Here is a 26,465-nt window from a genome sequence, read left to right as displayed (position 1 = left end):
CCAATCCTGGTGAGGATGTGGAGCAAAATGGAGTCTGGTATCTTGCTGATGGGAATGCAAGATGGTACAGCCACTTTGGAAGACAGTTTGACAATTTCTTACAAAACCAAGTATACTCTCACCATGAAATCAAGGAATCATGCTCCTTGGTATTTACCCAAAGGAGTCAAAAACTTATGTGCACACAACCCTGCAGGTTTATTCATAATTGCCAAACTTGGGAGCAACCAAGATGCCTTTTACAAGGTGAGAGGTTAAATAAACTGTGCTTTGTGCAGACAATGGGCTGTTACCCAGTGCTAGAGATCAATGAACTATAAAGCCATGAAAAGGTGTGGAGGAACCTTCGATGCACATTACTAAATGAAAGAAGCCAACCTGGAAAGGCTGCATATTGTAGGATTCTACCTACATGACATCCTGGAGAAGGCAAAACTATGGAGATGGTGAAAGGATCATTGGCTACCAGGAGTTGGAGGGATGGGATGGAGCATAAAAGAAATTTGGGGCAGTGAAACTACTCTGCCTGGCCCTATGATGGTGGATACATGCCATTATATATTTGTCAAACCTGTAGAATGTCTGAGATCCAGAGAGAATGCCATTGTAAAGTGCGAGTTGTAAAATGTGATGTGTCAATGTGGGTTCATGAATCATGACAAACGTACCACTTTGCTGTGGAGTTTATAATGGAGGGGCTGTGCATATGTGGGGGCAAGAGGTATAGGGGAGATCTCTGTACCGTTGGCTCCTTTTTGCAGCGAACCTGAAACTTCACTAAAAAATAATCTGTTTAAAAAGAAAAAAGAAAAATAAAGAAAGGAAGAAGAAGAAATCCTGTAGCTATTAACAATCAGTCTCCATTCATTCCCCAGGGCCACCAGCCCCTGGTAAGCCCTAATTTACTTTCTGTCTCCATGGATTTGCCTATTCTGGGCCTTCCATACAAATCAAACCATACAATATGAGATCTTTATGTTTTCTTTCTTTAACTTAGTATAATGCTTTGGAAGTTCTTCCATGTTCCAGAATGTATCAGTACTTAATTCCTTCTTATGGCTGAATATTGTCCTATTATGTGGAAATACAACATTTTGTTTTCTATTCCTCGGTTTATGGACATTTGTATTATTTCCACTTTTTGGCTATTTTAGACAATGCTTCCAAAAAACTTGTGTACACATTTTTGTGTGAGCATATATTTCCTATTATCTTGGCTATATATCTAAGAATGAAATTGCTGGGTCATTTGGTAATAACTCAGTGTTAATGTTTTTAGGAACTTCCAAACTATTTTTCACAGTGACTGAACCATTTTATGTCCCCATCAGCAGTGGATGAGGGTTCCAATTTCTCCATGTCCTCGCCAACACTTGCTGTTATCTGTCCTTTTTTATTTTTATTTTTTTGTTTTTTAATTGTAGCCATCCTTGTGGATATAAAGAGATATCTCATTGTGGTTTCAATTTGAATTTCCCTGATGACTCAGGACATTAACCTTCTTTTCATACACTTAATGGCCATTTGCATATCTTCTTTGGAAAAATGTCTACTCAGAAGTTCTGCCAATTTTAAAATGTAGTTGTCTTTTTTCTGTTGAGTTGTAAGAGTTACTTTATTTTCCGGATACAAGACTCTAATCAGATGTATGACACACAGATCTGTGTTTTGCAAATATATTTTGCAAATCGTATATCCAATAAGGGTTAGTGGGGGAGTGAGAGGGAAGTGGAAAAGAGTCTATCTGGGCATTCTAACAGTACCACAAACCACTCCACTTTTATGTTCATGATTGATGATGCCACTGAAAACCCTCCACAGGATGCCTGCATGTTCTTGAATCTCCAATTGTAGACCATTTATTATGCTGTATATTTTCTACCCTGACCTGATATTGCTGTACACTGTGTTTAATGAATCATATTTATAACACTCTGTTGCAGCACAGGATGAACTATGTATCTTAACATCGTTGTCCAAGTGGGAAATGGAGCAAGTGAGGTCTGGGAATAAAATCCGACTAGAAGGCAGGTATGGGAACTCAGACAGTGAGGAAGAAGAGAGAGAAAATTGGAGCTGGACTTCCCAGCAGGAACAAGGCAGAGCATTCCAAACACTGGGGAAACCAGCTGTGGGCTCTTGCCATTTGCATGGTGCCAAAATGACAATCTGCAAAACTAGATCCTCCTTGTTTCAGATTATCATCCAAGTCAGTTTCCAACTGATGATCGTACAATTTCCCCAAGTGTTGAACCCATGTGCATGTAACCAGAGCCAAACATTCAAACCAAAATGAAAATGAAGTATTTATGTGGATATTTTAAAGGAAATTACAAATGAAAAGTTAAGGTGAGGAAACCATCCTATACATATTTCAAAGCTGGTATTTTTCCTTTAAAGAAGACAAAATAATTAGACTTATACAGGGTGTTTAACCACATATAATAGATTATAGCTTTTCCTTGTGCCTTGCCTTGCTAACATTTCCAACATTGCAGGGCATACAATAATCCGGCAGGACGTGTACTCAGGCAGTGGACAAGCCTTGCCAGGCCATAGCCATCCCAGTAAACCCTGGAGTGAAGGCCCTCCTAAGATAGAAGAAGTTTCTTGAGGACACATCACTGGAGCAGCCAGGAGAGGTAAAGGATTCTACATGTAACCAGTTTATTGTGTAAACTGAAGTGTGAACATGAAACTATTGAAGTTTCCTCAAACTATTAGTCCCAAATGCACATATCAAATCTTTCTTCCTTACCAGGCAGGAGACCCCTTAACAAGACCTTGGGTAGATTCCATAACTTCTGGGTCACGTATAGTTATTCACTATCGCCTATTACAAATGCATCAAGTTTAAATTTCCAGTTTCGTAGCCAGTTGAGAGGTCTCTCCCCGACCACAGGCCAGTCTTGGGTCTAAGGAGCCTTAATTGGGAGAGAGCATGGCCTGTGTTTATTTCTCCTCTCAAGGAGCACCCAGGATTTGTGGAGAACCAGTGTTTGGTTTGGGGATGTCTGTTTTCTTTACATTTTCAAGGCATAACGCCCTTCTCCTCTGGTCTTAGGGGCTGGGAAGGGAAGAGAAGAGAAGGGCAAAGGCTTGATAATTAACTGCTCTCATGTAAGCTGTCACAGCCTCTCTGGCTGAGATGGGCGGCCATCCATATTGTCTCATGCCAGGCAGCCAAAGGCTGGCCCTCACAGGTGACAATGTTGCGAGGACACTGCCAGGCCAGCTTATAGATCCCATCTCCCCCAAACTTCTGAGCTGCGTGGCTTTCAGTAGTTAGCAGCGCTGACTTGTCTTTGAAGGACTGTCCTCGAACTCCTGGAGCCTGCTGAAATGCCAAGGAGTTTATTTACTCTGGGAGGCTGTTAGCCAGTGAATAGTCCAGTAAAAGAATATGAATGCTCTGCTCTTTTAACTCAGTTTGGGACAACTTAGAGGCTTAATTTAAACTCCAGAGCTTCTCTGAAGAATGAGGCCACCTACTCACTGTGAGGCTTCTGGGCCCTTGTTTGGCTTTTTCCTCGTTCCCATTCTGTTCCCCCGAGGTCCCTTAGTGGTTTCTCCTGGGAGCACTTTCTTCATAAATAACTTGTACGTAAATCCTCATTCAGGGCCTGCTCCTTGAGAGTCTGACTTGGAAAACCTACCCTGATGAGCAATTGGGTAGAAAGGGAACTCTTGCCTCATTGTCCCTGCCTCCATTGTCCCTGCTGTAGCTGATTTTATGTATCAACTTTACTAGATCACTAGATGCCCAAATTTCTGATTAAACATGATTTCTGGGTATGTCTGAGAAGGTGCTTCTAGACAAGATTAGCATTTAAATTGGTGGACAGAGTAGAGCAGATGGTCTCCCCAGTGTGACAGGGAACCCTCCAATCCTTTGAGAGCCTGAGTGGAACAAAAAGGTGAAGGATGGAGGGTTTGCCTCTCTCTGTTTAACCACTTGAGCCGGAACATCAGTCTTCTGCCTTCCATGCTCCCAGTTTCCAGGCCCTCAGACCCTGGTGGCATCTACCCCACCAGCTCTCAAGGTCTCAGGCATTCAGCCCACACCACTGGCTCTCCTGCAACCCCAGCCTGCAGACAGGAGATGGTGGGACTTCTCAGCCTCCATAACCATGTGAGGCCAATACTTGATAATAAATCTCTTTATCTCTTTATCTCTATCGCTATCTACCTCTGTTTCTCTGTAGAGCCCTGACTTAATACACTGCCCCTCTATACTCTGCCATCTCTTTTCAATTTTATTTTTGGTTAATTTCTAAGGCCTGAATCACCATTAATGTTCCTTTCCTTCCTCCCTCTTTCTCCCTCCCTCCCTTTCTTTTTTCCACCCTTTTTTTTTGTCTTCCTTCTTTTCATGTCTTTCTTTGTCCTTCCTATTCCATCTCCTATCTAGAATAATCCCTATGATGTCAGATTTCTAGTCCTTTCTCTCCCAGTACTCATGAAATTTTGTGGGGGAAGCTAAATGGCTTGGGATGCTTTGATGTACTGATTCTCCTGATAATCATGCTCCCCGTTCATTACTTAAAGTGGTGATGATCTTAGTGCTGAGAGCAGGTTGCCACTATTAATGAAAAGGATCACACAGGAGGCAGAGAAGAGGTTCCTCTGAGGCCCACTTGTTCTGGATACCACTGTTGAGGCTTCCTTGAGGACCCAAACTTCAAGCTTCCAAATCTACCCAAAATAAGAGTTCAAAGCCAGAGTCAGTTGCTGGAGCTCGCAGGAACTGATGAACACTGGCTAGCACTCACTGGCACCTCCCATATTTAATAAAGCCTGATGCTCTGTAAAGCAGAGTGGAAAAAAGAATGGGAGAGCTCATTACAAATGAAATGTTAAGGTGACTGAATAGCTAACTTTCATTTGGAATCCAGAGTCTGAGCCAAGTGATACCTAAGGAAGTTGAAAGAAGACGTCTGGACCACTGATAATTAAAATGGTTACGTTGGCAGGAGAAGGTTCCTGGTCTCTGTACATAGCAGCTATGAAGTACTCAGCATCCGAGTGGCTCTCCTTTTGAACTGGCTCATCCGTTACTGGGCTAATGATTTTCCATCTGGGCAATAGCAAAGCCAAGGGTTTATTACACAGGCAACACAAAGTTAAAAAGACATTATGAATAAAACGTTGGCTCGTGCCTGCTTTTGCCAACTCCTCCAGAGAAGATTGCCTGATGCCGACACATGTTTATTACACTTAATAATGTTTACATAATTCTTCCTTGAGCTCATTAGAGCTGTCAGATCAGAAGTAAATGTGCTCCCCCCTCTGTTTATCTCTAAAGACTTCACAGTCAATAAAGCAAGATGAACGATATCCAAGGCACAGACGACGTATTCTCTGGCTTTGCAGAAGCTGCCAAGTTAAACCCTCGGCCCGGGTGGGCTTTTGGGTCTTGGAACTGCATTTGATCAACCCCCTAGTTCCCAAGCAAAGAGCGCAGTGCTTCTCCAATTTTAATGTGCTTGGAATCCCCCCCAGAAGCTTGTTAAAATACTCATTGCTGGGCCTCATCCCTAGAGATTCTGATTCAGTTGATCTGGGGTGGGGCCCAGAAATTTGCTTTTCTAGAAAGCTCTCAGTTGATGCTGATGTTGCCTGGTCATGGAACTTAGAGGTCATTTCCAAGCATCTCGTTTGCTGCGGGAGGGTACCCTTGACACTTGGGGCATCCTGGCCTACGGGATGCATCAGCACGCAGAGCAGTAGCTGCTCTGCCTGGGGCGCTGCAGGAGCCGCGCAAACCCGCGAGGCGGGGAAGGTCGGCACGGCAGCAGGCCAGCTTGGAGGGGAGGGGCCTGGCGCCCGGGGGCGGGGCCTGGCGCCCGGGGGCGGGGCGCAGCGACCCGGGCTCCCGCTGCCTGCTCTCGGCGGCAGCGGCGGCGGCGGCGGCAAGGGCTGAGGGCACAGCCAGCGGGCGGCGCGCCGCGGACTCCCAGGCAGCCCGCCGAAAGGTAAAGCCAGGAGAGCGCGCTGGCGGGGCTCCCTGTGGGCAGCTGCTGCGCAAGTCCCGGAGCGTCCTGGCTCCCGAAGCTGTGTCTGGGCGCCCAGGGTATTTTCATAGCATCCAGGGACCCGCTGCTGAGCCAGGGTTTTGCATGCACCGCGGCGGGGCCCGGGGCGGGTGTTTGGGTTCTGCAGTGGGAGCCTGCGGCCATCCCAAGACAGCCGGACTCGGAGACAACTTTGCTCAGCGGTCCTCCTCCAAGTTCCCTTTATTGCTATTGTCTCAGCGCCTCCCATCTGACATTCTCCCCGGACTCCAGCTTTGTTCTCATCAGGCCAAACCCGCGGTCCCCTTAGGGCGTGAACCCGGGAGTTGCGGCCAAGTTGCACCTGCCAGCCGGCTCCGCCCAAGCTCCCTTCGCATCCCTGCCGGGTCCACCGAGTTCCTGCGCCTAGCTGGGCTGGGCACCGCGAGACTCGGCGCCCACGGAGGCAGCAGTCCTTGCCCCATGGCCATGTGTGGTCTGGGATCCGGGCTAGGGCGTCAGAGCTCCGGGATGCGCGTGATTTGAGGCTGGGGAGAGGGCGAGAAAAAGTTTGGAGCCCAGGCTGGGGCTAGGGAGCCGGCAGCGCCGGGCTGCACATGGCAGGAGTTGGAGAGGGCGCTGGGGGCTTGGCGCCGGGCAGAGTGACGGAGCAAGAACCCTGGAGACAGACGCTCCAAGCCTGGGCTGTCAGCAGAGATGGGGTGCTGCTTGCGTGCCCTCGTTAGCAAGAAAAACGCTGTGATTGCAGAGAAGATGAGCGAGAAAGAGAGAGGTGCTAGGGATACACGTACTTGCAGTGGACCCAGTGTGCGCTTTTCCCTCCCTCCAGATATTTTGGAGAAACTATGCACAGGCTGTCTTCTTGTTCCCGAACTGGAGGTGGAGATGGGGGGAGGGATAAGTTTCAGCCAGAGCTAAGCCGGCTGTGCCAGCGAACAGGTGACAGAAGACTTCTTAGTGCTGTGTGTGTGCGCGCGCGCGCCCAGCGGCGAGGGATGCGGGGATGCCCGCTGAGCCACCCCGCCCCTGCCCCCTGCCAGCTCGCGACCGCGGTGTGAGCTTTCCTGCCGCTCCCCGCCTGAGGCTGGCAGTCGAGAGGCGCAGAGACCGTCAAGGAGGGGAGGCGAGGGGGGAAGACAAAAGGGTGTGTTTGGACGACCCTCCGAGGGCGAGGTGTCTGGTGTGTGTGTGTGTGTCTGGAGGGGGTCCTGTTTGCTGCCAGCCAGGAGAAAACACTGGTAGCGGGAGAAAGACAGGTGAGGTGGAGCGGAGGAGGGGAAACAGCACCGGAGGAAGAAGACAGCAGAGATGTAAAAGCATCTTGCCTGACTGGCTGTAAAATTATAAGTGAAATTAAAAAAGACAGGTTGCGGAGGCGGGGAGACGCTGAAGCTGAAATGTTAGAGGATGGGGGCGCAGTAAGTTTGATTAGTAAAGGTATTTTAGCGAGCTATGTTAAAGTAAGTCTGAAACCTTTGCCAAAGTTTATTGCCGGTGTTAGATAATGTCCTTTGACACATCTTCCCAGCACCTACTCCGAAAGTACCTTTCGACTGTCAGAAAGAAATAAAAGGCATATATACACAAATAAAATGCAGCTAAAATGAAGTTTAAATGAAGCTTTGAGCGGGATTAAATGGCTTGTGTAACTGCTGAATGTTGTTGAAGTACTGTCAGGGCTATAAAATAGCCAGACAAAAAAACAGAGGAAAAAATAATTGTAACAGGAAAATGAAGGCTTTACAAGAACTTCAGTAATGAACACATAACAATTGATGGTATGATGCAGTAATTATTTTCGTATTTACGCCATTAACGATTGTAATTTAACGTTAATGTCCTGGTATTTTATTCCTTCTCATTTGCAGACAAAAGCACGTCTGAGGCGCCATCAGGGAGTAATTTGGTAATATAAAGTCATGAATAGAAAACACTAAACCATGCTCAGAACTCTGACAACATAAAGCGTGAAACAAAATAACCTCATTTGCTGTTTATTATCTGTCTTTATAATTCTGTTTACCATCATTTGCATAAATGAATAACTAAATTGTATAGTATATCCCTTTTAGGAAAAAAAAATTCTTGATGCTTATAGATATACTTGGGGGGAAAGCTAGTAGGCAATCATTACTTTAAGCATGAAAAGATTTTTTTAGAAAACTTTGTAGAATTAGAAGCTGTCTGGAAATAATCAGACTGCAAATTCAATCTTCTTTAAGAAATACAAAAATTTCCCTTACCTTATTTAACTTGATTCAAGTAGTTTTTAACAATATATATGTGATTCATCAACTGGGACTGGCCCTAAACTTTCCAAGCTAAACTTAAACCAAACCAAACCAAAGTACTCTACCTTACATCATGAAACAATTTTGTTAACCTGAAAGCTCTTTTATTCTATTCAGATGTTCAGAGGGTAGATTTTCTGAAACTGATGGGGGAGTTTATTGGAGAAAACTCCAAACAAAGTTCTTTCAGCAGAAACTTAACTTGCTAACATTTTCAGGCCAATACCAGTGTTCACTATCTTAAAACTCTTGTGAACTATTTTAACCTTAGTATCTTTGCTAACACTGCCTTACCCACATGATAAAGGGAATAACGAATAACTGTATTAAAAGGATTTTGAAGGAACACACTAGCAAAGAGCTGAGCAAAACATGTAGTGGTTGGGAGGAATCAGTCAATCACATGAATGTTTAAAAAAATCTAATCTTGCCAGGCACACAAATATCAGAATGATTGAATGCACCTTTTCCTTTCCATATAAATAACACTGGTCTCATGTGGAATGGCACAATGTAATCACTATTACCTGAGAATGGATTCCATGTGGGAATAAGGCTCTTGTATGTATTTAAAGTGCAGGGGGAAAAAAAAGAGTAAGTGACAAGCAAGACATTCATTAGAGTGGAGACGGGTGATTTTGTAAGACTGGGGCAAGTTCTTACAGTTTTCCCGGTTACAAACTTGGGAAATGCAACTGTGTGAAAGAAGCACATTTTGAATGCTGGTTTAATTATTGTATTCACCTTTAGAGAAAGTCACTATTCTTTTATGTTATCACTTTTGTATTCCAAATATTTCAAAGGCTGTCCAATTTCTTTATATTCCTACTGTTTTTTATATCATCAACTCTAGAGAAGTTTTGTGTTTTTCTTTGTTTTAAAGGCTAAAATCTGACTTGTGGTTCATTCATTCATGTCTGGGACACACATTTACTCAGTACTTATTATCTCCCTGGTATTGCACTAGTGCTACAGATTCAAGAATGAGGGAGACTTAATACTTAGAAAGTGAGGGAGACAGTTACATGGATAAATAAATGCAATCAAATGTAATATGTGGCAGTCTATTGTAGGGCTTTGAAATAGAATAGACTGGGTCAACTTTCCGCTCTGCCTCTTACTAGCTGTGAGACCTTGATCAGATTTCTTAACCTCTCTGAGCCTCAGTCTTCTTACCTGGTAAGTGAGCGAAATAATACCTCTGTAGGTCACAGCGTCATGAAGATTATATGTCAACATGTTTTATGTCTTCCATCTTAAAAAAAAAACACTAGTTCCTATACTTCTCAGTATCTCTTATTTTTCATTTCTTTGCTCCATGTCTTGTTACATTTCTGGTAAAGATTGCCCAGAAATATTTATTCAACTGTGAACTTATTGTCTCCACTTAGACATTTCACAAACATATACAAGTTCTTACATTAGAGATTAAAGTCTATATTACTACCACCAGCACCCCACTAAATTTATTCTCCCTCCAATCTTTCTTATTTTGGGAAATGGGTCTACCATATACCTAATTGAACAATCCAGAAACTTTAGCTATTTCTTACTTCTTCATCGTGTACGTTGCATCCTGGTGGCTGTTACCTGATACACACATATAGGCCTGCCAGTTTTGGTGGTGTATAGTCTGAATATCTTCTGATGTAGTGCTCTGGCCATACCATCTGATAAATATGTTTTTTACTATTACTTTTGTTTGTGTCTATTTGTCTCTGTCCATTTTCATTGCAGTTACCAGAGTCCAGGCCAATATCACCTCTCACCTATTATTTTTATTCAGATATCAGGGATGTATGTATAAATTATTAGCATCACTATTTAAAGTTAAAGTGACTCACTGCATTTTATGTGTTTTGTGAAGTACATTTCATACAATTTAATACTGGGAAGATGGACATCAGTAAAGAAAGGCATCTACCTTGCAAGGTACTCCACCAATTTAATACTAACAGGTTGGTTATCTTGTAAAGAGGAAGTTCTTTTGGGTGGGGAAATATGCTTGGTTGATTTCTACACCAAAACAATAAGTTATGGAATTTCAGGTTGTTATCTTTTTGTAAAATTTAGAATACTATGCCTGCACTTGATTTTAGGAAAATGAAGTCAGATTAAGTTCTACCACTAAAGAAAGGAGGTTGAAGTAATCATAATTTTGAATGGTATTTTTTTCTCTTGGCCAACCATGTACATTTAATCAGCAAGTGGATGTAGAAATATAATTAAGAGACTGAGAATCAAGCATGTGAAGTGTTGTCCTACAGATTCTTTGACAAGTAGTAGAAAATGAAAACAAATAAGTGTCAAGTCCAGGATTGTTTGTTGCTGTACTCAGAGGCCTCAGTGCTTAGCAAAACGGGCATTTGAGTACACTTCACTTTGTATGCCCTATGTGTGCATGTTGTAAGGTTTTACTTCAAAAAGGTAGAACAGACGTCCATGTAACCAAGTAAACAAGACTCAACTGATCACTCAGTGATGTCACTGGACCTCAAAGATCAAGAAAAGGCTAAGTTTCACTTTTGTAAAGATAGACGCATTTTCCTCCAGCAAAGAGGCACAGGAATGCACGAGGAATTAGTTCATTGTAAGGGCACCCTGTTCTCTGGCTTTGTGCTGCTGATCCTGGCTTTAACCTTTGGATGACATCAGGTGTAGACTCAGCCTGGTAGTCATCTACCATTTTCCTTTTCTTTTTTTATCTTCCTCCTTCCTTCTCTTTCACTATATTGTCCCTTCCCCTTCTTCATTCTTCCTTTGTACTTCTTCATTTTCCCTTATTCCTTTCCTGCTTTCTCCCCTTCTCCTGCCTTTCATCCTTTTTGGTGTCTTTTTTCATCATTCTTATATAAGCAAAGGCAAACAAAACAGATTTACACGAGCTTTTGTCCCAGCCATCACCACTATTATAGGACTGAATCCACCACACTGCCCTTGTGTTTTGTCTGTGGCCTCTTTGCATCTATAACCTCAAACTTGTCTCAAGAACCTTAAAGTTCTTGCTTTGGTTTCCCTATGTCAATAAATAAACATATAATGGGCTGGAAGAAAGGGCTTGATAAAATTGTTTTGTGGATCCAATACTGCCATGCTCTATAATGACCTTCTTCCAGTAAATCAAAATCATAATTTTGTCATAATCAAAATCTTTATCACCAGGTAATATAAGGGTAGCATGCCTGCTCTCTGTTTTGGAAAATGCATTTCCGTCTTCACAATGATGATAACTCAAATAATGGTTGAAACTACGATGACTAATAATTAGTGAGGGCTTGATGTTTCAGACTGTGCTGAATGTCTGATACATGTTTTATTTATTCCTTACTCCCAGGAGGCCCCAATGATAGGTCAGGAAACAGATCAAACAAGGCTAAATTAGTTGAGCAAAAGTTATAGGACAAAAAGTACGGGACTGGCCCTCAGATCTTCTCAGCTGCCAGCCATGTTCTGTACTGCAGAAGAGGCATTTTCTTAGTAACACCCAGGTTTTATATCTACGAGTACATTCATAGTGATCATGTGCAACAGGAATCCCTGAAGCTGGTGTATCTGCCAGGATATGGACACGTCACACACATGGAAATGATGGATGGGGAGAATGGCATTCATTAGTCCTGTGGCTCAACTTGTTTAGGAGGTCCACTGGGTAAATCTTACGGTTAGATCCTTCAGAGGAACACATAGGAAAGGCAGCCCATCACAGTCTCTTTCTCCAGTGAGGTTAGTGGGGAGCCTGAAAGCCAGTGGGATTCGCAGGGTGGGATGCCCTCAGCACCACAGGCTTTGGAAGGGACGTAAGTGGCTTCCTGCTGTTCTTTCTCTTTCCAGGCAACACACCTTTAAGTGTTCAGGTAAACATGTTATAGTTTGTCTTAAGTGAGACTGAATGGTTTGAAAACACCGAGTTTGAGCAGAGGAGAAGTGAGATGGCACTGTGGAGATGAACTGATCTCTACCAAGGAATGAACAAAAAGGAACCTCCTCCACTGTATACTGGGGCAGATGCCCTTGTGTGGTGTCTATGCGATTCCTTGCAGAGACAATATTCCATGATGCTGTACACAGGGAGAGACTGAGTGTAACGGAGACAATAATGGGCAGTCGGTGCTGAGTGTCCTACAGGGGCTTCCAAAATGAATCGCGCATTCTGACAACGTTCCTTCCAGAACCTAGTTTGAATGACACATGAGCACAGGCAGGCAGAATACATGAGTATTCCAGCAGCTTCCTGGCTGCTGACCTTGTTTCCACATCGCCTCATGCAGCAGCTAGATTGGCCTTCAAATGTCAATCAGACTATGACACTTATGTGTCCTCCACTGTCTCCCCACCTCTCACCCTTACTAAAAACCTAAGCCCTGACAGTGGGCCAGCAGGCTCGTCTCCCTGTTGCCCTTCTGACCTCATCCATTGGCCTCCCCATTAATCAGTGAATAACTCTTGAGTGAGCCAGGGAATATCCAATGTGTTCAATTGTGTTTGTTGAATAAATAAAGAAGGAGAGACTTACTGGTTTAATGGAGACACTGGAAAAATTGAGGTTAGAAGAAAAAGGCACTGGGATAATTCAGTGAGGGAATGAATAAGGATAAAGGAATAAGAACTGCTGGATGTTGACCCTGAGTTTTCATCATTTTTTAATTAATTCATTTAACAACTATTTATTGAGAACATACTATGTACTGGACACCAATCTGAAGGTTGGATGTCCATCGATGAACAAGAAAGAAGACACTGGCCCTTTGGGGCTGACATTGTATAGAGTAGACATGTAAAACTATAATCTCAAGAAGCAATACATCCTATGAAGAAAACTGGCATAGAGCTCAGGGGAGGATAGTTTTAATTTCAGAATCCCACAACTCCCTGGTTTAAAACCCTGAATAATATGGTCACCTGTGCTGAGAGTGGTACTGATCTCAGAGATAAGTACAGTATAAACAGTCTTGTATTGAATGAATATAGTGTCTTGTCTTCCTTAAGATTTTTTTCTACTAGTAAAATAAGCTTTCCTTTTAAAATATTATTTGAAAAACAGAGTTTGACAAGAGCAGGTCCCAAATTGATGGTTCTGTGAATGTGCTCTGCATTTAATTTTAAAACTGTAGCATTTGCACTGATACAATGGCAATTGTAGTATTCTTTTGACAAATAATTTAATAAAGAAGTCACACACACAGAGGTTTTTCTTGCCTTTTGCATCAAATACATTCAACATAGTTAAAACAGATAATTCTTCAAAATTTAAACTGAAGAGGCTCAGTTTCCAAGCGATTTAAACATTATCTGCTTAATCTCAGTACCAATTTGGCCCCTTTATTTTCTGGTTTGCATTCATTTGTTATGGCAGTGATAGAAAACAAATACAAGCTCCAAATCAATATGATTGGCTCAGAAACATAAATGATTAATAACAAATTCACACCAAAAAGAAATAATGATTACTGTGGATGAAGCCTTTGATGCTACCCTCTGGGGGCTCTAGTGACATTGGACCTGTATTTTCTGTCACTGCTTTAACAAATTAACACAAACTTAGTGGCTTAAAATATCACACACTTATTGTTTCACAGTTTCTGTAGGTAAGAAGTCCAGGCAGGCTTGGCTAACTACTGTACATGGGTCTTCCAAGGGTCCAATGTCAAGGTTTTGGTCAGCCTGAGTTTTTATCGGGAAGTCTTTGCTTTCAGGATCATTCACACTATTGGCAGAACTCAGTTCTGTGTGGTTATAGGACTGAGGTTCTCATTTCCCTGTAGACTGTCAGCCGGGGATCATTCTCAATTTCTAGAGGCATTTCTTGGCATGTGACCTCCATCTTTAAAACCAGCCATAGTGGGTTTAGTCTTTTTCTGCTTCAAATCTCTGACTTCCGCTTTTCTCACTTCCCTTCTACTTTCAGCCAGAGAAAGTTCTCTGCTTCAGAAAGGCTCATAGGGTTAGATTAGACCCACCCCGATAACCCAGGATAATCTCCCTATTTTAAGGTAAACTGATTAGTAGACTTAATTGCATCTGCAAAGTCCCTTTTCCCAAGTAAGGTAATGTATGCACAAGAATAAAAGATACGGGGCCAAAATGTTGCCTACCACCTGACCTATGAGATTTTCCCCTAGGAGTATGCTTGTCAACTGAGACAGAGCAGTTGACCTGACAACTGGATTGATTGGAAACCTATACACTCCCGGTGAAGGAGAAAGTGCTATTCTCTTAGTACATCCTTTAATAGAGCCTCGGCAGACTAAAGATACTCACAATATCAAACAAAACAAAACACAACTTGATTTTTTGATATTGCAAGACATGGCCTCCAAAAAGCAAGCTTAAATAAACAAAGAATCTTTCATGCTTAGAATGCAGAACATTCAAATGCCTTCAGGGATCAGGAGTCAGGAAGGGAGGCAGCCGGGATATATGGCAATAGCAATGTGGATTAAGAGAGTGAAAGAGGACACCCCTGTCTCAGCTCCAGGTACTTGCCTAGCTCTGGACCTGTTCCAGCCTGGGAATGACAAATGTCAGAGATGAAGTAGGGATTTAGAAATCTGGCTTTTTGTGTGAATCTGGAAATCTGTGTGAAGTATCCAGGGTCTTTTCTAAATTCCAACTGAATCAAAATGTAAAATAATAGGAACTTATCTTTAATATGTTAAAAACTTATATATGTAACAAAACTTAATATATGTTAATTTTGACTTGCAGGCTGCCAGTTAGCAATTTATAGTTTTACTCAGACTGAGTAAAGTGCATATTTGAGTAAAATAAAGTATTTTATATGATCAAAAATACTCAATTTAGGAATTGTTATTGAGAAAGATATTAAAATACTCCAATATAGTAAGACTAGAAGTTTTTGGCTTCAGCTTCCAGATGTGACAGTGTGACTTAATAGTCTACTTTTGTTAACCTATAGTTAAAAAAACATAAGAGAGATAATTCATGCTATAATGCTGTTTCTTGAGTGTTTAACCATATATGAATATGTAGACTACCACCTTTTCTTGGTTTCTGCTTCCACTGAATTTGGAAGTGTCAAGGAACAGTTTGGATAATTCAAGCGTGGATCCCACTCTGCAGAAAATTGCATTTGTCTTCAGAGAGAGGGAGAATGTTACATTCTAAAATAATTATAAATAATTGTAATAATTATAATACATTATAAAATAAATTCTCCCTTAAAAGCACTGATTTAAGGAAGAATTAATTTTATAATATATCAAAGTGCACAAAGAGGCCTAGAGTATTTACTCTGCAGATTGAGTTTGAGGTTCATAAGGTTTTTATGTCTCCAGTTGGCTGGGAACAGGGGTGCTCATTGAGAGCACAGCTCTGTGAACCAGACTGAATGGACCCTGAGTTGGGGCCCTATCACTCACCAGATGGGCGACCTGTGGCAAGGTTACTCTGCTTCTCCCAGACTCAGTTTCCTTATCTACAAAATGGGATCCTTAGCACCTAAATCAGAGGTGTGCATGAATATTAAACAGACTAGTGTACTTGAGTCATTATTACATGATTCTAGATGGGGGCACCCAGCATTTTATCAGCTACCAAACATTATTCTGTGGATTTAAAAGCAACAGAAAGTGCAACTGCCTGGATAGGACCCACGTTTATCTGTCCTTCATTAGATGAAGTGGTGAGGACATAAATTAGGTAGTTAGAATCTAAATCCCAGGTACGTGCTTCATTCTCTTCTTGGCCCATTTCTGCTTTTGTTGAAGTGGATGGAGAGTTTCCACTTTCCCAGAAATCCCCAGTATGGAATGCTTCTATGGTTTCATAATAACACGTTTGGATTTGGTGCCTAAGGACCAGGATGCAGGTACTGCTTTTCCAGCATTCGATCCAAGCCGTATGAATGTGGGAAATACACACAAGTTCTCTGAGCTTTAGATTCCCTTTGTGTGCAATAGGAAACCCAGTTTTCTAACTCACAGTGAACTTAAAAATATTGCTTGAGGCAATGTATATAAATACTTTTTATGGATTTGGAATCTAAATGGTTCATATTTGCTGCTAACCCTACTGAGCTATTTTCTTCAGTCCAGCATAAATAAGGGGGCAGAAGAATATGGAGAAGACTAGGAGCACAAAAATGAAGAGGACACCCAGCACAGCCACCACTGAATCCTTTAATAAATATTTATTGAGTATCTATCTTGTTTTAGCTATACTGGCAGCAGAGGATAAAAACAAAACAAACACAAACCAATGACACGGTGCCTAATCTCTGGGAAGTCTGTTCTATCCAGGAAGATAAACATCACAATACACTGTGACACATGCACCAACTCAGGTTCTCACCAAGCATTTTGAAAAGCAATGGGGCAGTCAGGTGGGGAGAGAATCCAGGAAGACATCCTAAATGAAATACCATTACAATATTTTTTAGCTGGAGAGCAGTATCGAGAAGATGCTAAAAGATAAAAACAACCAAACAAAACCAGAGTTTTCCTATCTGCTGTCTTGCACTCCAGTAATGGTATGCTCAAGTGAACAATTCCAAGGACATTTCCCCACTATTACTAAAATATTTCTATTTTTGTAATATTCTAAAAATATTATAAAATATTACAAAATCTATTATGAAATAGTAACACATGTTATAAAACATATTATACAAATACTACAAAAGATTTCAACATACAATTAGAAAAAAACTACCTGCCATGATCCTAGTGATTAATGTACATAAAAATTCACACACGAGCCCTGTTTTTTGGCTACAGCACATGGCCGTGAGCTTGTACTTGGAGAGAACTGCAGCTTAGGTGAGGGTTACCTTAAACTTCTCAAACAGCTGTAGTAAATCATGAAGTTTTCACTTAATTTAGGATAATATAGAAGGTGTGTTGTCGTTTTGATGACTTTAAAATACCATTTTTTAGTAGGGTCAAGCTTAGAACTAGATTTCAAAGAAAAATATAAAATCACAGTTACAATAATCTCTTACACAAAAATTGCCTGTTATTAGTGTCCCTTTCATATTTTAGATGAGTAGAAAAATTAGACCACAGGAGGCAGGTTAATTATATAACCCTTATTGTCTTTTTTAATGTAGCAAATAACAACTAATAAAGTGATTTAGTATTAATGAAATCATTAGCAAACATTTTAAGTAGTTTTACATCTATTAATGATAATGAATATATAATAGGTTTCCAAAGTATGAATTATAGGAATTTTAGAAATTATTGTTTTAAATTTATTTATTAATACATATATTTTGTGAATTTTACATATGTTGTCTTTCTTATTACAGGAGCTAATACATAAAATTATACATAAAATATTCTATTGAAAAATGGCCCTTTTTGAGTTTTAATAATCAGAAGACAGAAAATACATGCCTGGACCCTTGTTTTTAATTGATGTGGTCTATTTTCATGCTCCAAAGGCCTAATGATGCATTAAGAATTCTCCATTTTTGTTGGTTCGATTTTCTATTGAGCAGCATTCCTGAAAGTAATGGAATGAAGTAGAGACGGAAAAGATTGAGAACTGCCCAAGATCGGCTACAGTTAAGGAAATAAGCAAATGATGGGAAATAATTCAGGCTATTAGCACTTTTAGTTCTTATCAGAAATTCATTGTATTTAGATAGAAAACATGGAAACTATCCCATTATAAATCCAAGGCTACATTTAGATCAGCATATTAAAAACTAGTTTGAAATGGAATGATTTTTTCATTTTGAGTTCTTTATTTCCCTTATAGAAAAATAAATGCCAACTAGGCTACAATTCTAGAGGATTATCTTCTCTCCTTGTAAGAGTTAGTATATGAATATGATTTTGTGAGGAATTTGACTGGGGGGTGTTGAGGGAGTGATCTTGTTAGTGCCAGACTACCACGGCCAATAATCTCATAACTATGGGATATATATTAAATCCTTTCTATTTATATTCTCTGGCAGGCCATTATTCATTGTTATTGTGGAGATTTTGTTAAGTAATAGTTCTCTTGAGAAATCATGGTGCTTTTCTGAGGTCATGATTTCCTATGAGCTTTGAGTGGCCCATACATCCTCTCTTCAGTGTAGAGCCCACTCTATACCCATTTTCTTTAACACATACTTTATTTGTTAGGTTTCTGACACTCCTTTCTTCCGAGAACTTAAGAATGATATATCACTCTTTATTTTGTGAAGTAGAATTGATTAGAGAAAACAATAAACATAATTCTTTAAGCATGAAACCCAGTATATTTTGAATACTTGACCAGGCTGCCATAGTGACCGTCATACGTTCATTCTCCGGAGACTGCTGGGCTGGGCCGGGCCAAAGGCCGCCTGGTGAACCGTCCTCACAGGATTTCTTCTTGCGGTGGAAGGAAGTTCACCCTTGGCCTTTATTATTATTGTTTCACTCCAACATGACAAAAATCCATCACCTTCCAGATCCTGATACCAGTTTATTGTTGTCAGATCCTTGCCAGAAGGGGAGAACCAGCTAATTCAGTGTTCTTGTTGGTTGTTTTTCAATGTCCATCTAGAGGTTTTAATGATAGCCATGCTTTTAACAACTGGATTAATTGAGCAATGCTACTAAGCAAAGAATCACATATTAGATTTTACTGATTTTTCAAGGGCTACATGATGGCAACTCCAATTTCTAAATCTGTGGGACTTCAAATAGGCTATTTCCAGACATCAGCTTAAATGGATGAAGGGACAGTTCAGACGACTAGGTGAAACATAGATTTGAAAAGAGAGGGAGTCTTCATTTCAAATCTTACCTTTATAACTTACTAACTGTGGTACTGCAGACAAATTGCTTCATTGCTCTGAATTTTTCTCCCTTGTGACAAGAGATATAACAGCACCTATTGGTAAGAATCAGTGAGAATGCAGGCAAAGTACCCAGTAGGTCATAGGCTTACTATAAGCGAGTTCCATTCACTTGTTTCCTTCATGGACATGTGGATTCAGTTCAAATATACACTTCCTGCCTGCCTACGTGACAGACAGCAAACCAGTGGTCAGACCAGCATGAAAATGAGGTCAGCCTTTTACTACTCTAAGTAGTATCCTCAGATAGGCAGGTTCAGTGTCACTCAGGAGCTTGGTGGCAATGCAGCATATTGGGCATCACCCCAGACCTGCTGAGCCAGAGCCCACAGTCTAACTAGGCCCCCAGCTGTTGGTGTGCACAGCAAAGCTTGAGAAGCACTGAGGTGACCATGGCATTTCTTTCCTGACTATGCCGATCCTGGGTACTATTTGTCATTCCTTTCTTTTTACCGGTCACCCGTCATTTTGGTGATGTTTGTGGGGATTGATATTCTCACAGGTAGCCTCTCTCGGCACCTGTATATGGGGGCACATCAGGGGCACATCAGTGCACGCTCACTTCCACATGCGTGAATGGAATGTCCCTTAGCATAGGGCCTGGCACAGGTAGAGCCTCAATGAATGTTTATTGAGTGACATAAAACAGCCAACAGTCAGACAGGCACACTCCCCCATCTGTTCTGCAGATGCACAGCAGCCCCAGCAGGGCCTGGGGAGAGATGAATGTGCTTGAAGCCTTTGCCAGGAGACAGTCCTCATGCCAGGAGATGTGCTAGGCTTGTTCTGAAAGCCTGTCAGATGTGTGCAAAGACAGAACAAAGGCCAGGGAACTTCCTTTCTTTTTCTTTTCCCTGCCTGGCAAGGCTGGTGCCACAATACTTTGGGGACAGTTTTCTTTTGGTGCCAGGCTTTCTTGCTCATAAGGGACAAATGGGAAGGTATGATGGCAGTGCGCCAGGGTCACGTTTTCTCACATCTGTAACTCACTGGCCTATGTTTCAACATTCTATTGGTTTCAGGTTTTGGAGCTGCTGGTTCACAGGCTGGCATTGGTTATGGTTGCAGGGAGGGGGAGACTGGGGAACTGATATTACCCAGAGAACGATGAAATGACTGGAGACAGCTTGCAGCCTTGGGCGCTGTGAGAAACAGCAACCTGTAGGCTCTTGAGGGTTTGGGAAATGAATTGTACTGCATGATCTTGAGCAAATCAAATATGGCACTTTCCTAATCTGTGAAATTGGGATAACTATATTTAGATGGGGTTTTATCCACCTATACCCAGAGTATATTTCAGTGAAGTTTGCCCCAAAGTCCCTGGACCTTTGAGATCTGGAGCCTGCCTCCCCAGTGAGTAACTACCCTAACACTCTCCTCTCCCTGCTCCCAAGGCCAGTCCTGGCAAGTCAAGTCAGGAGACTTCCTTTGGGAGCCCTCCCACCTCACTTTCTGAGGCTGCGTTAGTCTTTAATTCAGGTGAACTCAGAATGGCTAACATCTTCCTCTTCCACAAACTCCTCTGTTCTTGCTGTAAAATTTCTCTTCCTGTTCTTCTGTCCAACAGTCAAAACTCTCATTTACCCAGCAGGACCATTCCTTGGTGGGCGTTAGGATGACATCAATCAGATTAACACCCAAACAGATTTTTGGATAAAGGGGACACCGATCAATATAATAGCTTGACTAATACCAGCGGCAGTAATAGGTAAATCCACACATTTTAGTTGCTTAGTAAAATTAAATTTCATGTCAAATGTAGGTAACAAGTGTGATGATGGCATTCCTGGACTGTAGAGGGGCGGTAGCTGAGAAGGATTGCTCCAGGTAGTCATTCAGGAACCCAGGCTGACAAAGGCTCTTCCTTCTTCCACGTACAATTCCCTAGGTTCCCAGATATTGGCATCGAGTTGGCAGATGGATCAAGAGAGAGGATCATGCATGGGAGTACTGGGTGGAACTGGAGGAGATATGCATGACTTCTGCTCTGCTTCCATTGTCAAAAACTGGATCACATGGCCATGCTTACTTACAAATGAGGCTGAGAAATACAACCCTACCGCGGCCAGATTTGGTGATCACCCATTCATCATTGCTGCTGTGTATGAGGGAACTGCTCTGTTCCTTCTTTCTCTCTCTTCTGCAACTCCTCAGAGAGGTTTGACATTCTGTTCCCTTCTTGAGAGTCAGTTCTCTGCAGCAGAAAGCCCCCTCCGCCCATCTGAAGAACAAATAAGATCATGGTGTGCTGCACTTGATGGTTGCCAACAATTAATCCAGACTTGATTTCCTGTATTTCACAAGGATGCTGTGAGATTTACTGAATTATTTTGGGTGCTTATCACCCTCCAATCACCGTCTTTATCCCTTGTTCTTGCAGTTTACACAATGCAGGCGCAGACTTATACACCTTAGGGAGAGGCAGTGTCTTCATTATCCTACATCCCACAGGAGGAAACTGAGATGCCCACGCGTTCAAAGGCATATTCTGTCCAGTGCAACAAGGTCTCTCTTGCCTGCAATACCCTTATCATTGTTAAAGTTTTCAAAAAGCTGGAATGTATGGAAAGAAAAGAGAAGACAAGAATGATAATTTACCATCTTTCTTGTTAATGTACTAGCTCTGAAATCTGTCTGCTGGCTGACTTTGGGCAAGTAAGTTAGCCACTCTGTGTCTCCAATTCCCTAATCTATAAAAAGGGACCAATCATAGTAGCTACCTCCTGGGTGGTCGTATGGAATAAATAGGATAATGAAAGGAGAAGGGCATAGAATACAGCTAAACAGGAAGGAAGGCCACAATACCTGGAACATAACATGTACTTCATAAATATTAGCTTTTTAATGATAGCTATTACTATCATTATTATTTTAATTCTGGCATATCTAGTTAAGGGACTCCACAGAAGAAATTACCAGGGCGAGTGGCCTTATATTACTGGCAAAAGTAAAGTGGAGGTAGAAAATGAGATGGCAGCATTACCTACTGGCAGAAGGGAATATACTGTTTTTCAGTTAGCTAAACAGGAAGGAAGCAAGCTTTCTTGTGAGCTGCAATAAATGCTGCCCCTCGATTGGAAGGTGTAGGAACTTTTGGAGAAGGTAGGGGTTCTGAGGTTTGGCTATGAGCACTGGCTGTGACCAGATGTTCTTAGTTAGGGCTGTGGTGACTGCTTCCCCAGAAAGACCAGAGTGCCTTTTGTGCCTTGAGCCAATGCAAATGCTAATTCAATGTCAGCGACAGAGCTTTTCTGTTCTTGGGTAAAAGGTAAATTGTTTAATCTGTTCTGACCAGGAATCTGTTGCTCTGAGAAAAATGCACTTTCTTTTTCTATGTAAAATTAAGAGATAAGTAAAAGGAGAAGGGCATAGAATATAGGCTCAGGGGAGATCAAACTGTTGTATTCATACACAGTATGCAGTTTTGACATCATAATACTATATTGGTGCTCCTCAGACTTCCTGTGCAAGCAGATCACTAGGGGAACTTGGCCAAACATGGATCCCGACTCAACAGGTCTCCAGGGGAGCCTGAGATTCTGCATTTCCAACATGCTCTTGTGTGATTTAGATGCTGCTGGTCTGGGATCACACCTTTATTTTTTAACATGTAGTTGATAAACAGTCTTATGTTTGTTCTAAGTATACAACACAGTGGTTCAACAGTTACCCACATTCTTAAATCCTCAACCCAAGTAGTATGGTTACTATCTGCCAACATAGGAAGATGTTACAGAATCATTGACTATATTCTCCATGCTGTACCACCATCCCCGTGACCAACTTATTTATGATTGAGAATCTTTGTGCCCCTTTATCCTCTTTTCCCCTGTCCCCACTCCCAAATTGTAACCAATCACTTTTCAGTGTCTATGAGTCTACTGCGGTTTTGTTCATTCTGTTTTGCTTTCTATTTACATTCCACAAATAATGAAATCATATGGTATTTGTCTTTCTCTGCCTGGCTTAATTCACTGAGCATAATACCCTCTAGATCCATCCATGTTGTTGCAAATGACAGGATTTATGGCTGCATAATATTCCATTACGTACATGTACCACCTCTTAATCCATTCATCTATTGATGGACATTTAGGGTGCTTCCTTCTCTTGGCTACTTTAAATAATGCAGCAATAAATGTAGGTTGCATATACCTTTTCAAATCAGAGATTTTGTTCTCTTTGGGTAAATTCCTAGAAGTGGAATTACTGGGTCATATGGTATTTCTATTTTTAGTTTTTTGAGGAACCTCCATACCGCCTTCTGCAGTGGCTGCACCAATTGACAGTTCCAGCAACAATGTAGGAGGGTTCTCTTTTCTCCACATCCTCACCAACACTTGTTATTTCTTGTCTTTTGGATACTGGCCATTCTGACTGCGGTGAGGTGATATCTCATTGTGATTTTGATTTGTACTTCCCTGATGATTAGAGATGTGGAATGTCTTTTCATGTGCCTGTTGGCCACTGTATGTCTTCTTTGGAAAAACATGTATTCAGATCCTTTGCACACTTTTAAATTATCTTTTGGTGTTGAGGTGTATGAGTTCTTTACATATTTTGGATGTTAATCCTTTATTGGCTATATCATTTATGAATGTATTGTCCCATACTATAGGTTGCCTTTTTTGTTCTGTTGATGGTGTCCTTTGCTGTACAGAACCTTTTTAGTTTGATGTAGGCCCACTTGTTCATTTTTTATTCTGTTTCCCTTGCATGGAGAGATGTGTCCAGAAAAAATTTGCTCATGCTTATTTTCAAGCAATTATTCCCTATGTTTTCTTCTAAGAATTTTATGGTTTCATGTCTACATTTAGGTTCTTAATCCATTTTGAGTTTACTTTTGGTGTGGGGTTAGTAATTCAGTTCCATTCTCTTGCATATAGCTGTCCACTTTTCCCAACATCAGTTATTGAAGAGGCTGCCTTTTCCTCATTGTATATTCATGGCTTCTTTGTCATATATTAATTAACCATGTATGCATGGGTTTGTATCTGGGCTCTCTATTCTGTTCCATTGATCTATGGGTCTGTGCTTATGCCAGTACTATACTGTTTTGATTACTGGAGTCTGTAGTAGAGCTGGAAGTCTGGGAGTGTAATACCCCTAGTTTTGTTCTTTCTGAGGATTGCTTTGGCTATTTGGGTTCTTTTGTGGTTCCATATGAATTTTAGGATTATGTGCTCTGGTTCATTGAAAAATGCTATTGGTATTTTAAGAGGGATTGCATTGAATTTGTAAATTGCTTTGGGCAAGATGGCCATTTTGACAATATTAATTCTTCCTATCCAGGAGCATGGGATAGATTTCTATTGTGTCTTCTTTAATTTCTCTCATGAGTGTCTATAGTTTTCAGAGTACAGCTCTTTTACTTCCTTGGTTAGGCTTATTCCTAGGTATTTTATTCTTTTTGACTTAATTGTAAATAGAACTGTTTTCCTGAGTTCTCTTTCTGCTAGTTTGTTGTTAGTACATAGGAATGCAACAGATTTTGGTGTACTTATTTTGTATCCTGTGACTTTGCTGTATCCAGTTATTAGTTCTAATAGTTTTTGGTGGAGTCTTTAGGGTTTCCTATGTATAATATCATGTCATCTGCAAATAGTGACAGTTTAACTTATTTCTTACCAATTTGGAAGCCTTTTATATCTTTACCTTCTCTGATTGCCATGGCTAAGACCTCTAATATTATGTTGAATAAACATGGTGACAGCAGACATCCTTGTATTCTTCCTGATCTTAGAGGAAAAGCCTTCAGTTTTTTACCATTGAGAATGGTGTTAGCTGTGGGTTTGTCATATAGCCTTTATTATGTTGAGGTACGTTCCCTGTATACCTATTTTGTTGAGAGTTTTTATTGTGAAGGGATGTTGAATTTCAATTTTCAGCATCCATTGAGATGCTCATATGGTTTTTAATCTTTTTGTTAATGTGGTATATCATATTGATTGTTTTACAAATATTGTACCGTCCCTATATCCTTGAAATAAATCCCACTTGGTTGTGATGGATGATATTTTTGATATATTTTTGAATTTGGTTTGCTAATATTTGTTGAGGACTTTTGCATCTATATTCTTTTGGGATATTTGTCTGTAATTTTCTTTTTTTGTAATGTTTTTATCTGCTTTTGGTATTAGAGCGATGCTGGCCTCATAGAATGAGTTTGGAAGTATTCCCTCTTTTATTTTTTGGAATTCTTTAAGAAGAATGGATATTAGCTCTTTAAACATTTCGTAGAATTCAGTTGTCAAAAAAATCCAGCTGGACCTGAACTTTTGGTTATTAGGAGTTTTTTATTACCAATTCAATCTCATTGTTAGTAATTGGTCTGTTCAGATTTTCTGCTTCTTTTGAGTCAGTTTGGAAAGTTGCACTTTTCTAGGAATTTGTCCATTTCTTCTAGGTTGTCCAATTTATTAGCATATAATTTTTCATAGAATTCTCTAATAATTCTTTATATTTCTATGAGGTCACTTGTAACTCTACCTTTTTCATTTCTGATTTTGCTTATTTTTGTACTCTCTATTTTTTTCTTGATAAGTCTGGCTAAGGGTTTGTCTATTTGTTTTATCTTCTCAAAGAACCAGCTATTGGTTTCACTGATTTTTTTCTATTCTTTTATTGTTCTTTATTATGTTTATTACTGCTCTGATCTTTATTATGTCTCTCCTTCTACTAATTTTGGGTTTTGTTTGTTCTTCTTTTCCTCGTTTCTTTAGTTGTGAGTTTAGACTGTTTCTTTGGGATTGTTCTTGTTTCTTGAGGTAAGCCTGTATTGCCATTTACTTTCCTCTTAGAATGGCTTTTGTGGCATCACACATATTTTGAACTTTTGTACTTTTATTTTCATTTGTCTCCATGTATTGCTTGATTTCTTCTTTGATTTGTTCACTGATCCTTTGATTATTTAGAAGCATGTTGTTTAGTCTCCATGTGTTTGTGGGTTTTTAAAATTTTCTTCCTGTAATTTGTTTCTAATTTCATACCATTGGATCTGAAAAGCTGCTTGACACAATTTCAATCTTTTTGAATTTATTGAGGCTCTTTTTTGTGGCCTAGTATATGATCTATTCTGGAGAATGTCCTATGAGTACTTGAGAAAAATCTGTATCCTTTTGCTTTGGTGTGGAATGTTCTGTATATATCTGTTAAGTACATCTGATATAGCATGTTGTTCAGTCCCTCTGTTTCCTTATTTATTTTCTCTCTGGTTGATCTCTCCATTGGTGTAATTGGTGTGTTAAAGTCCCCTAATATGATTGAGTTGCAGTCTGTCTCCTTTCAGTTCTGTTAGTATTTGATTTACCAGGACCACACTTTGAGTAGCAAAATACTGCATGGTTTCATTGTGGGCCACTGTCC

General features: G+C 40.8%; 1 protein-coding gene across 1 annotated transcript in view; it reads left to right on the top strand.

Annotated features, from left to right (window-relative positions):
• Positions 1-5,899: 5,899 nt before the first annotated feature.
• Positions 5,900-26,465, top strand: part of RARB (retinoic acid receptor beta) — a 708,617-nt gene continuing 688,051 nt past the window's right edge. Inside the window, exon 1 of the mRNA XM_036886166.2 lies at positions 5,900-5,975. The gene's annotated coding sequence lies outside the window, so the exon portion shown is untranslated. The remainder of the gene's footprint in view (positions 5,976-26,465) is intronic.

The sequence above is a fragment of the Manis pentadactyla genome, chromosome 14, assembly GCF_030020395.1.
Source record: "Manis pentadactyla isolate mManPen7 chromosome 14, mManPen7.hap1, whole genome shotgun sequence".
Lineage (NCBI taxonomy): Eukaryota > Metazoa > Chordata > Mammalia > Pholidota > Manidae > Manis > Manis pentadactyla.
The sequence above is the reverse complement of the archived record's forward strand: the minus strand, read 5'-3'. Positions and strand labels throughout refer to the sequence as shown.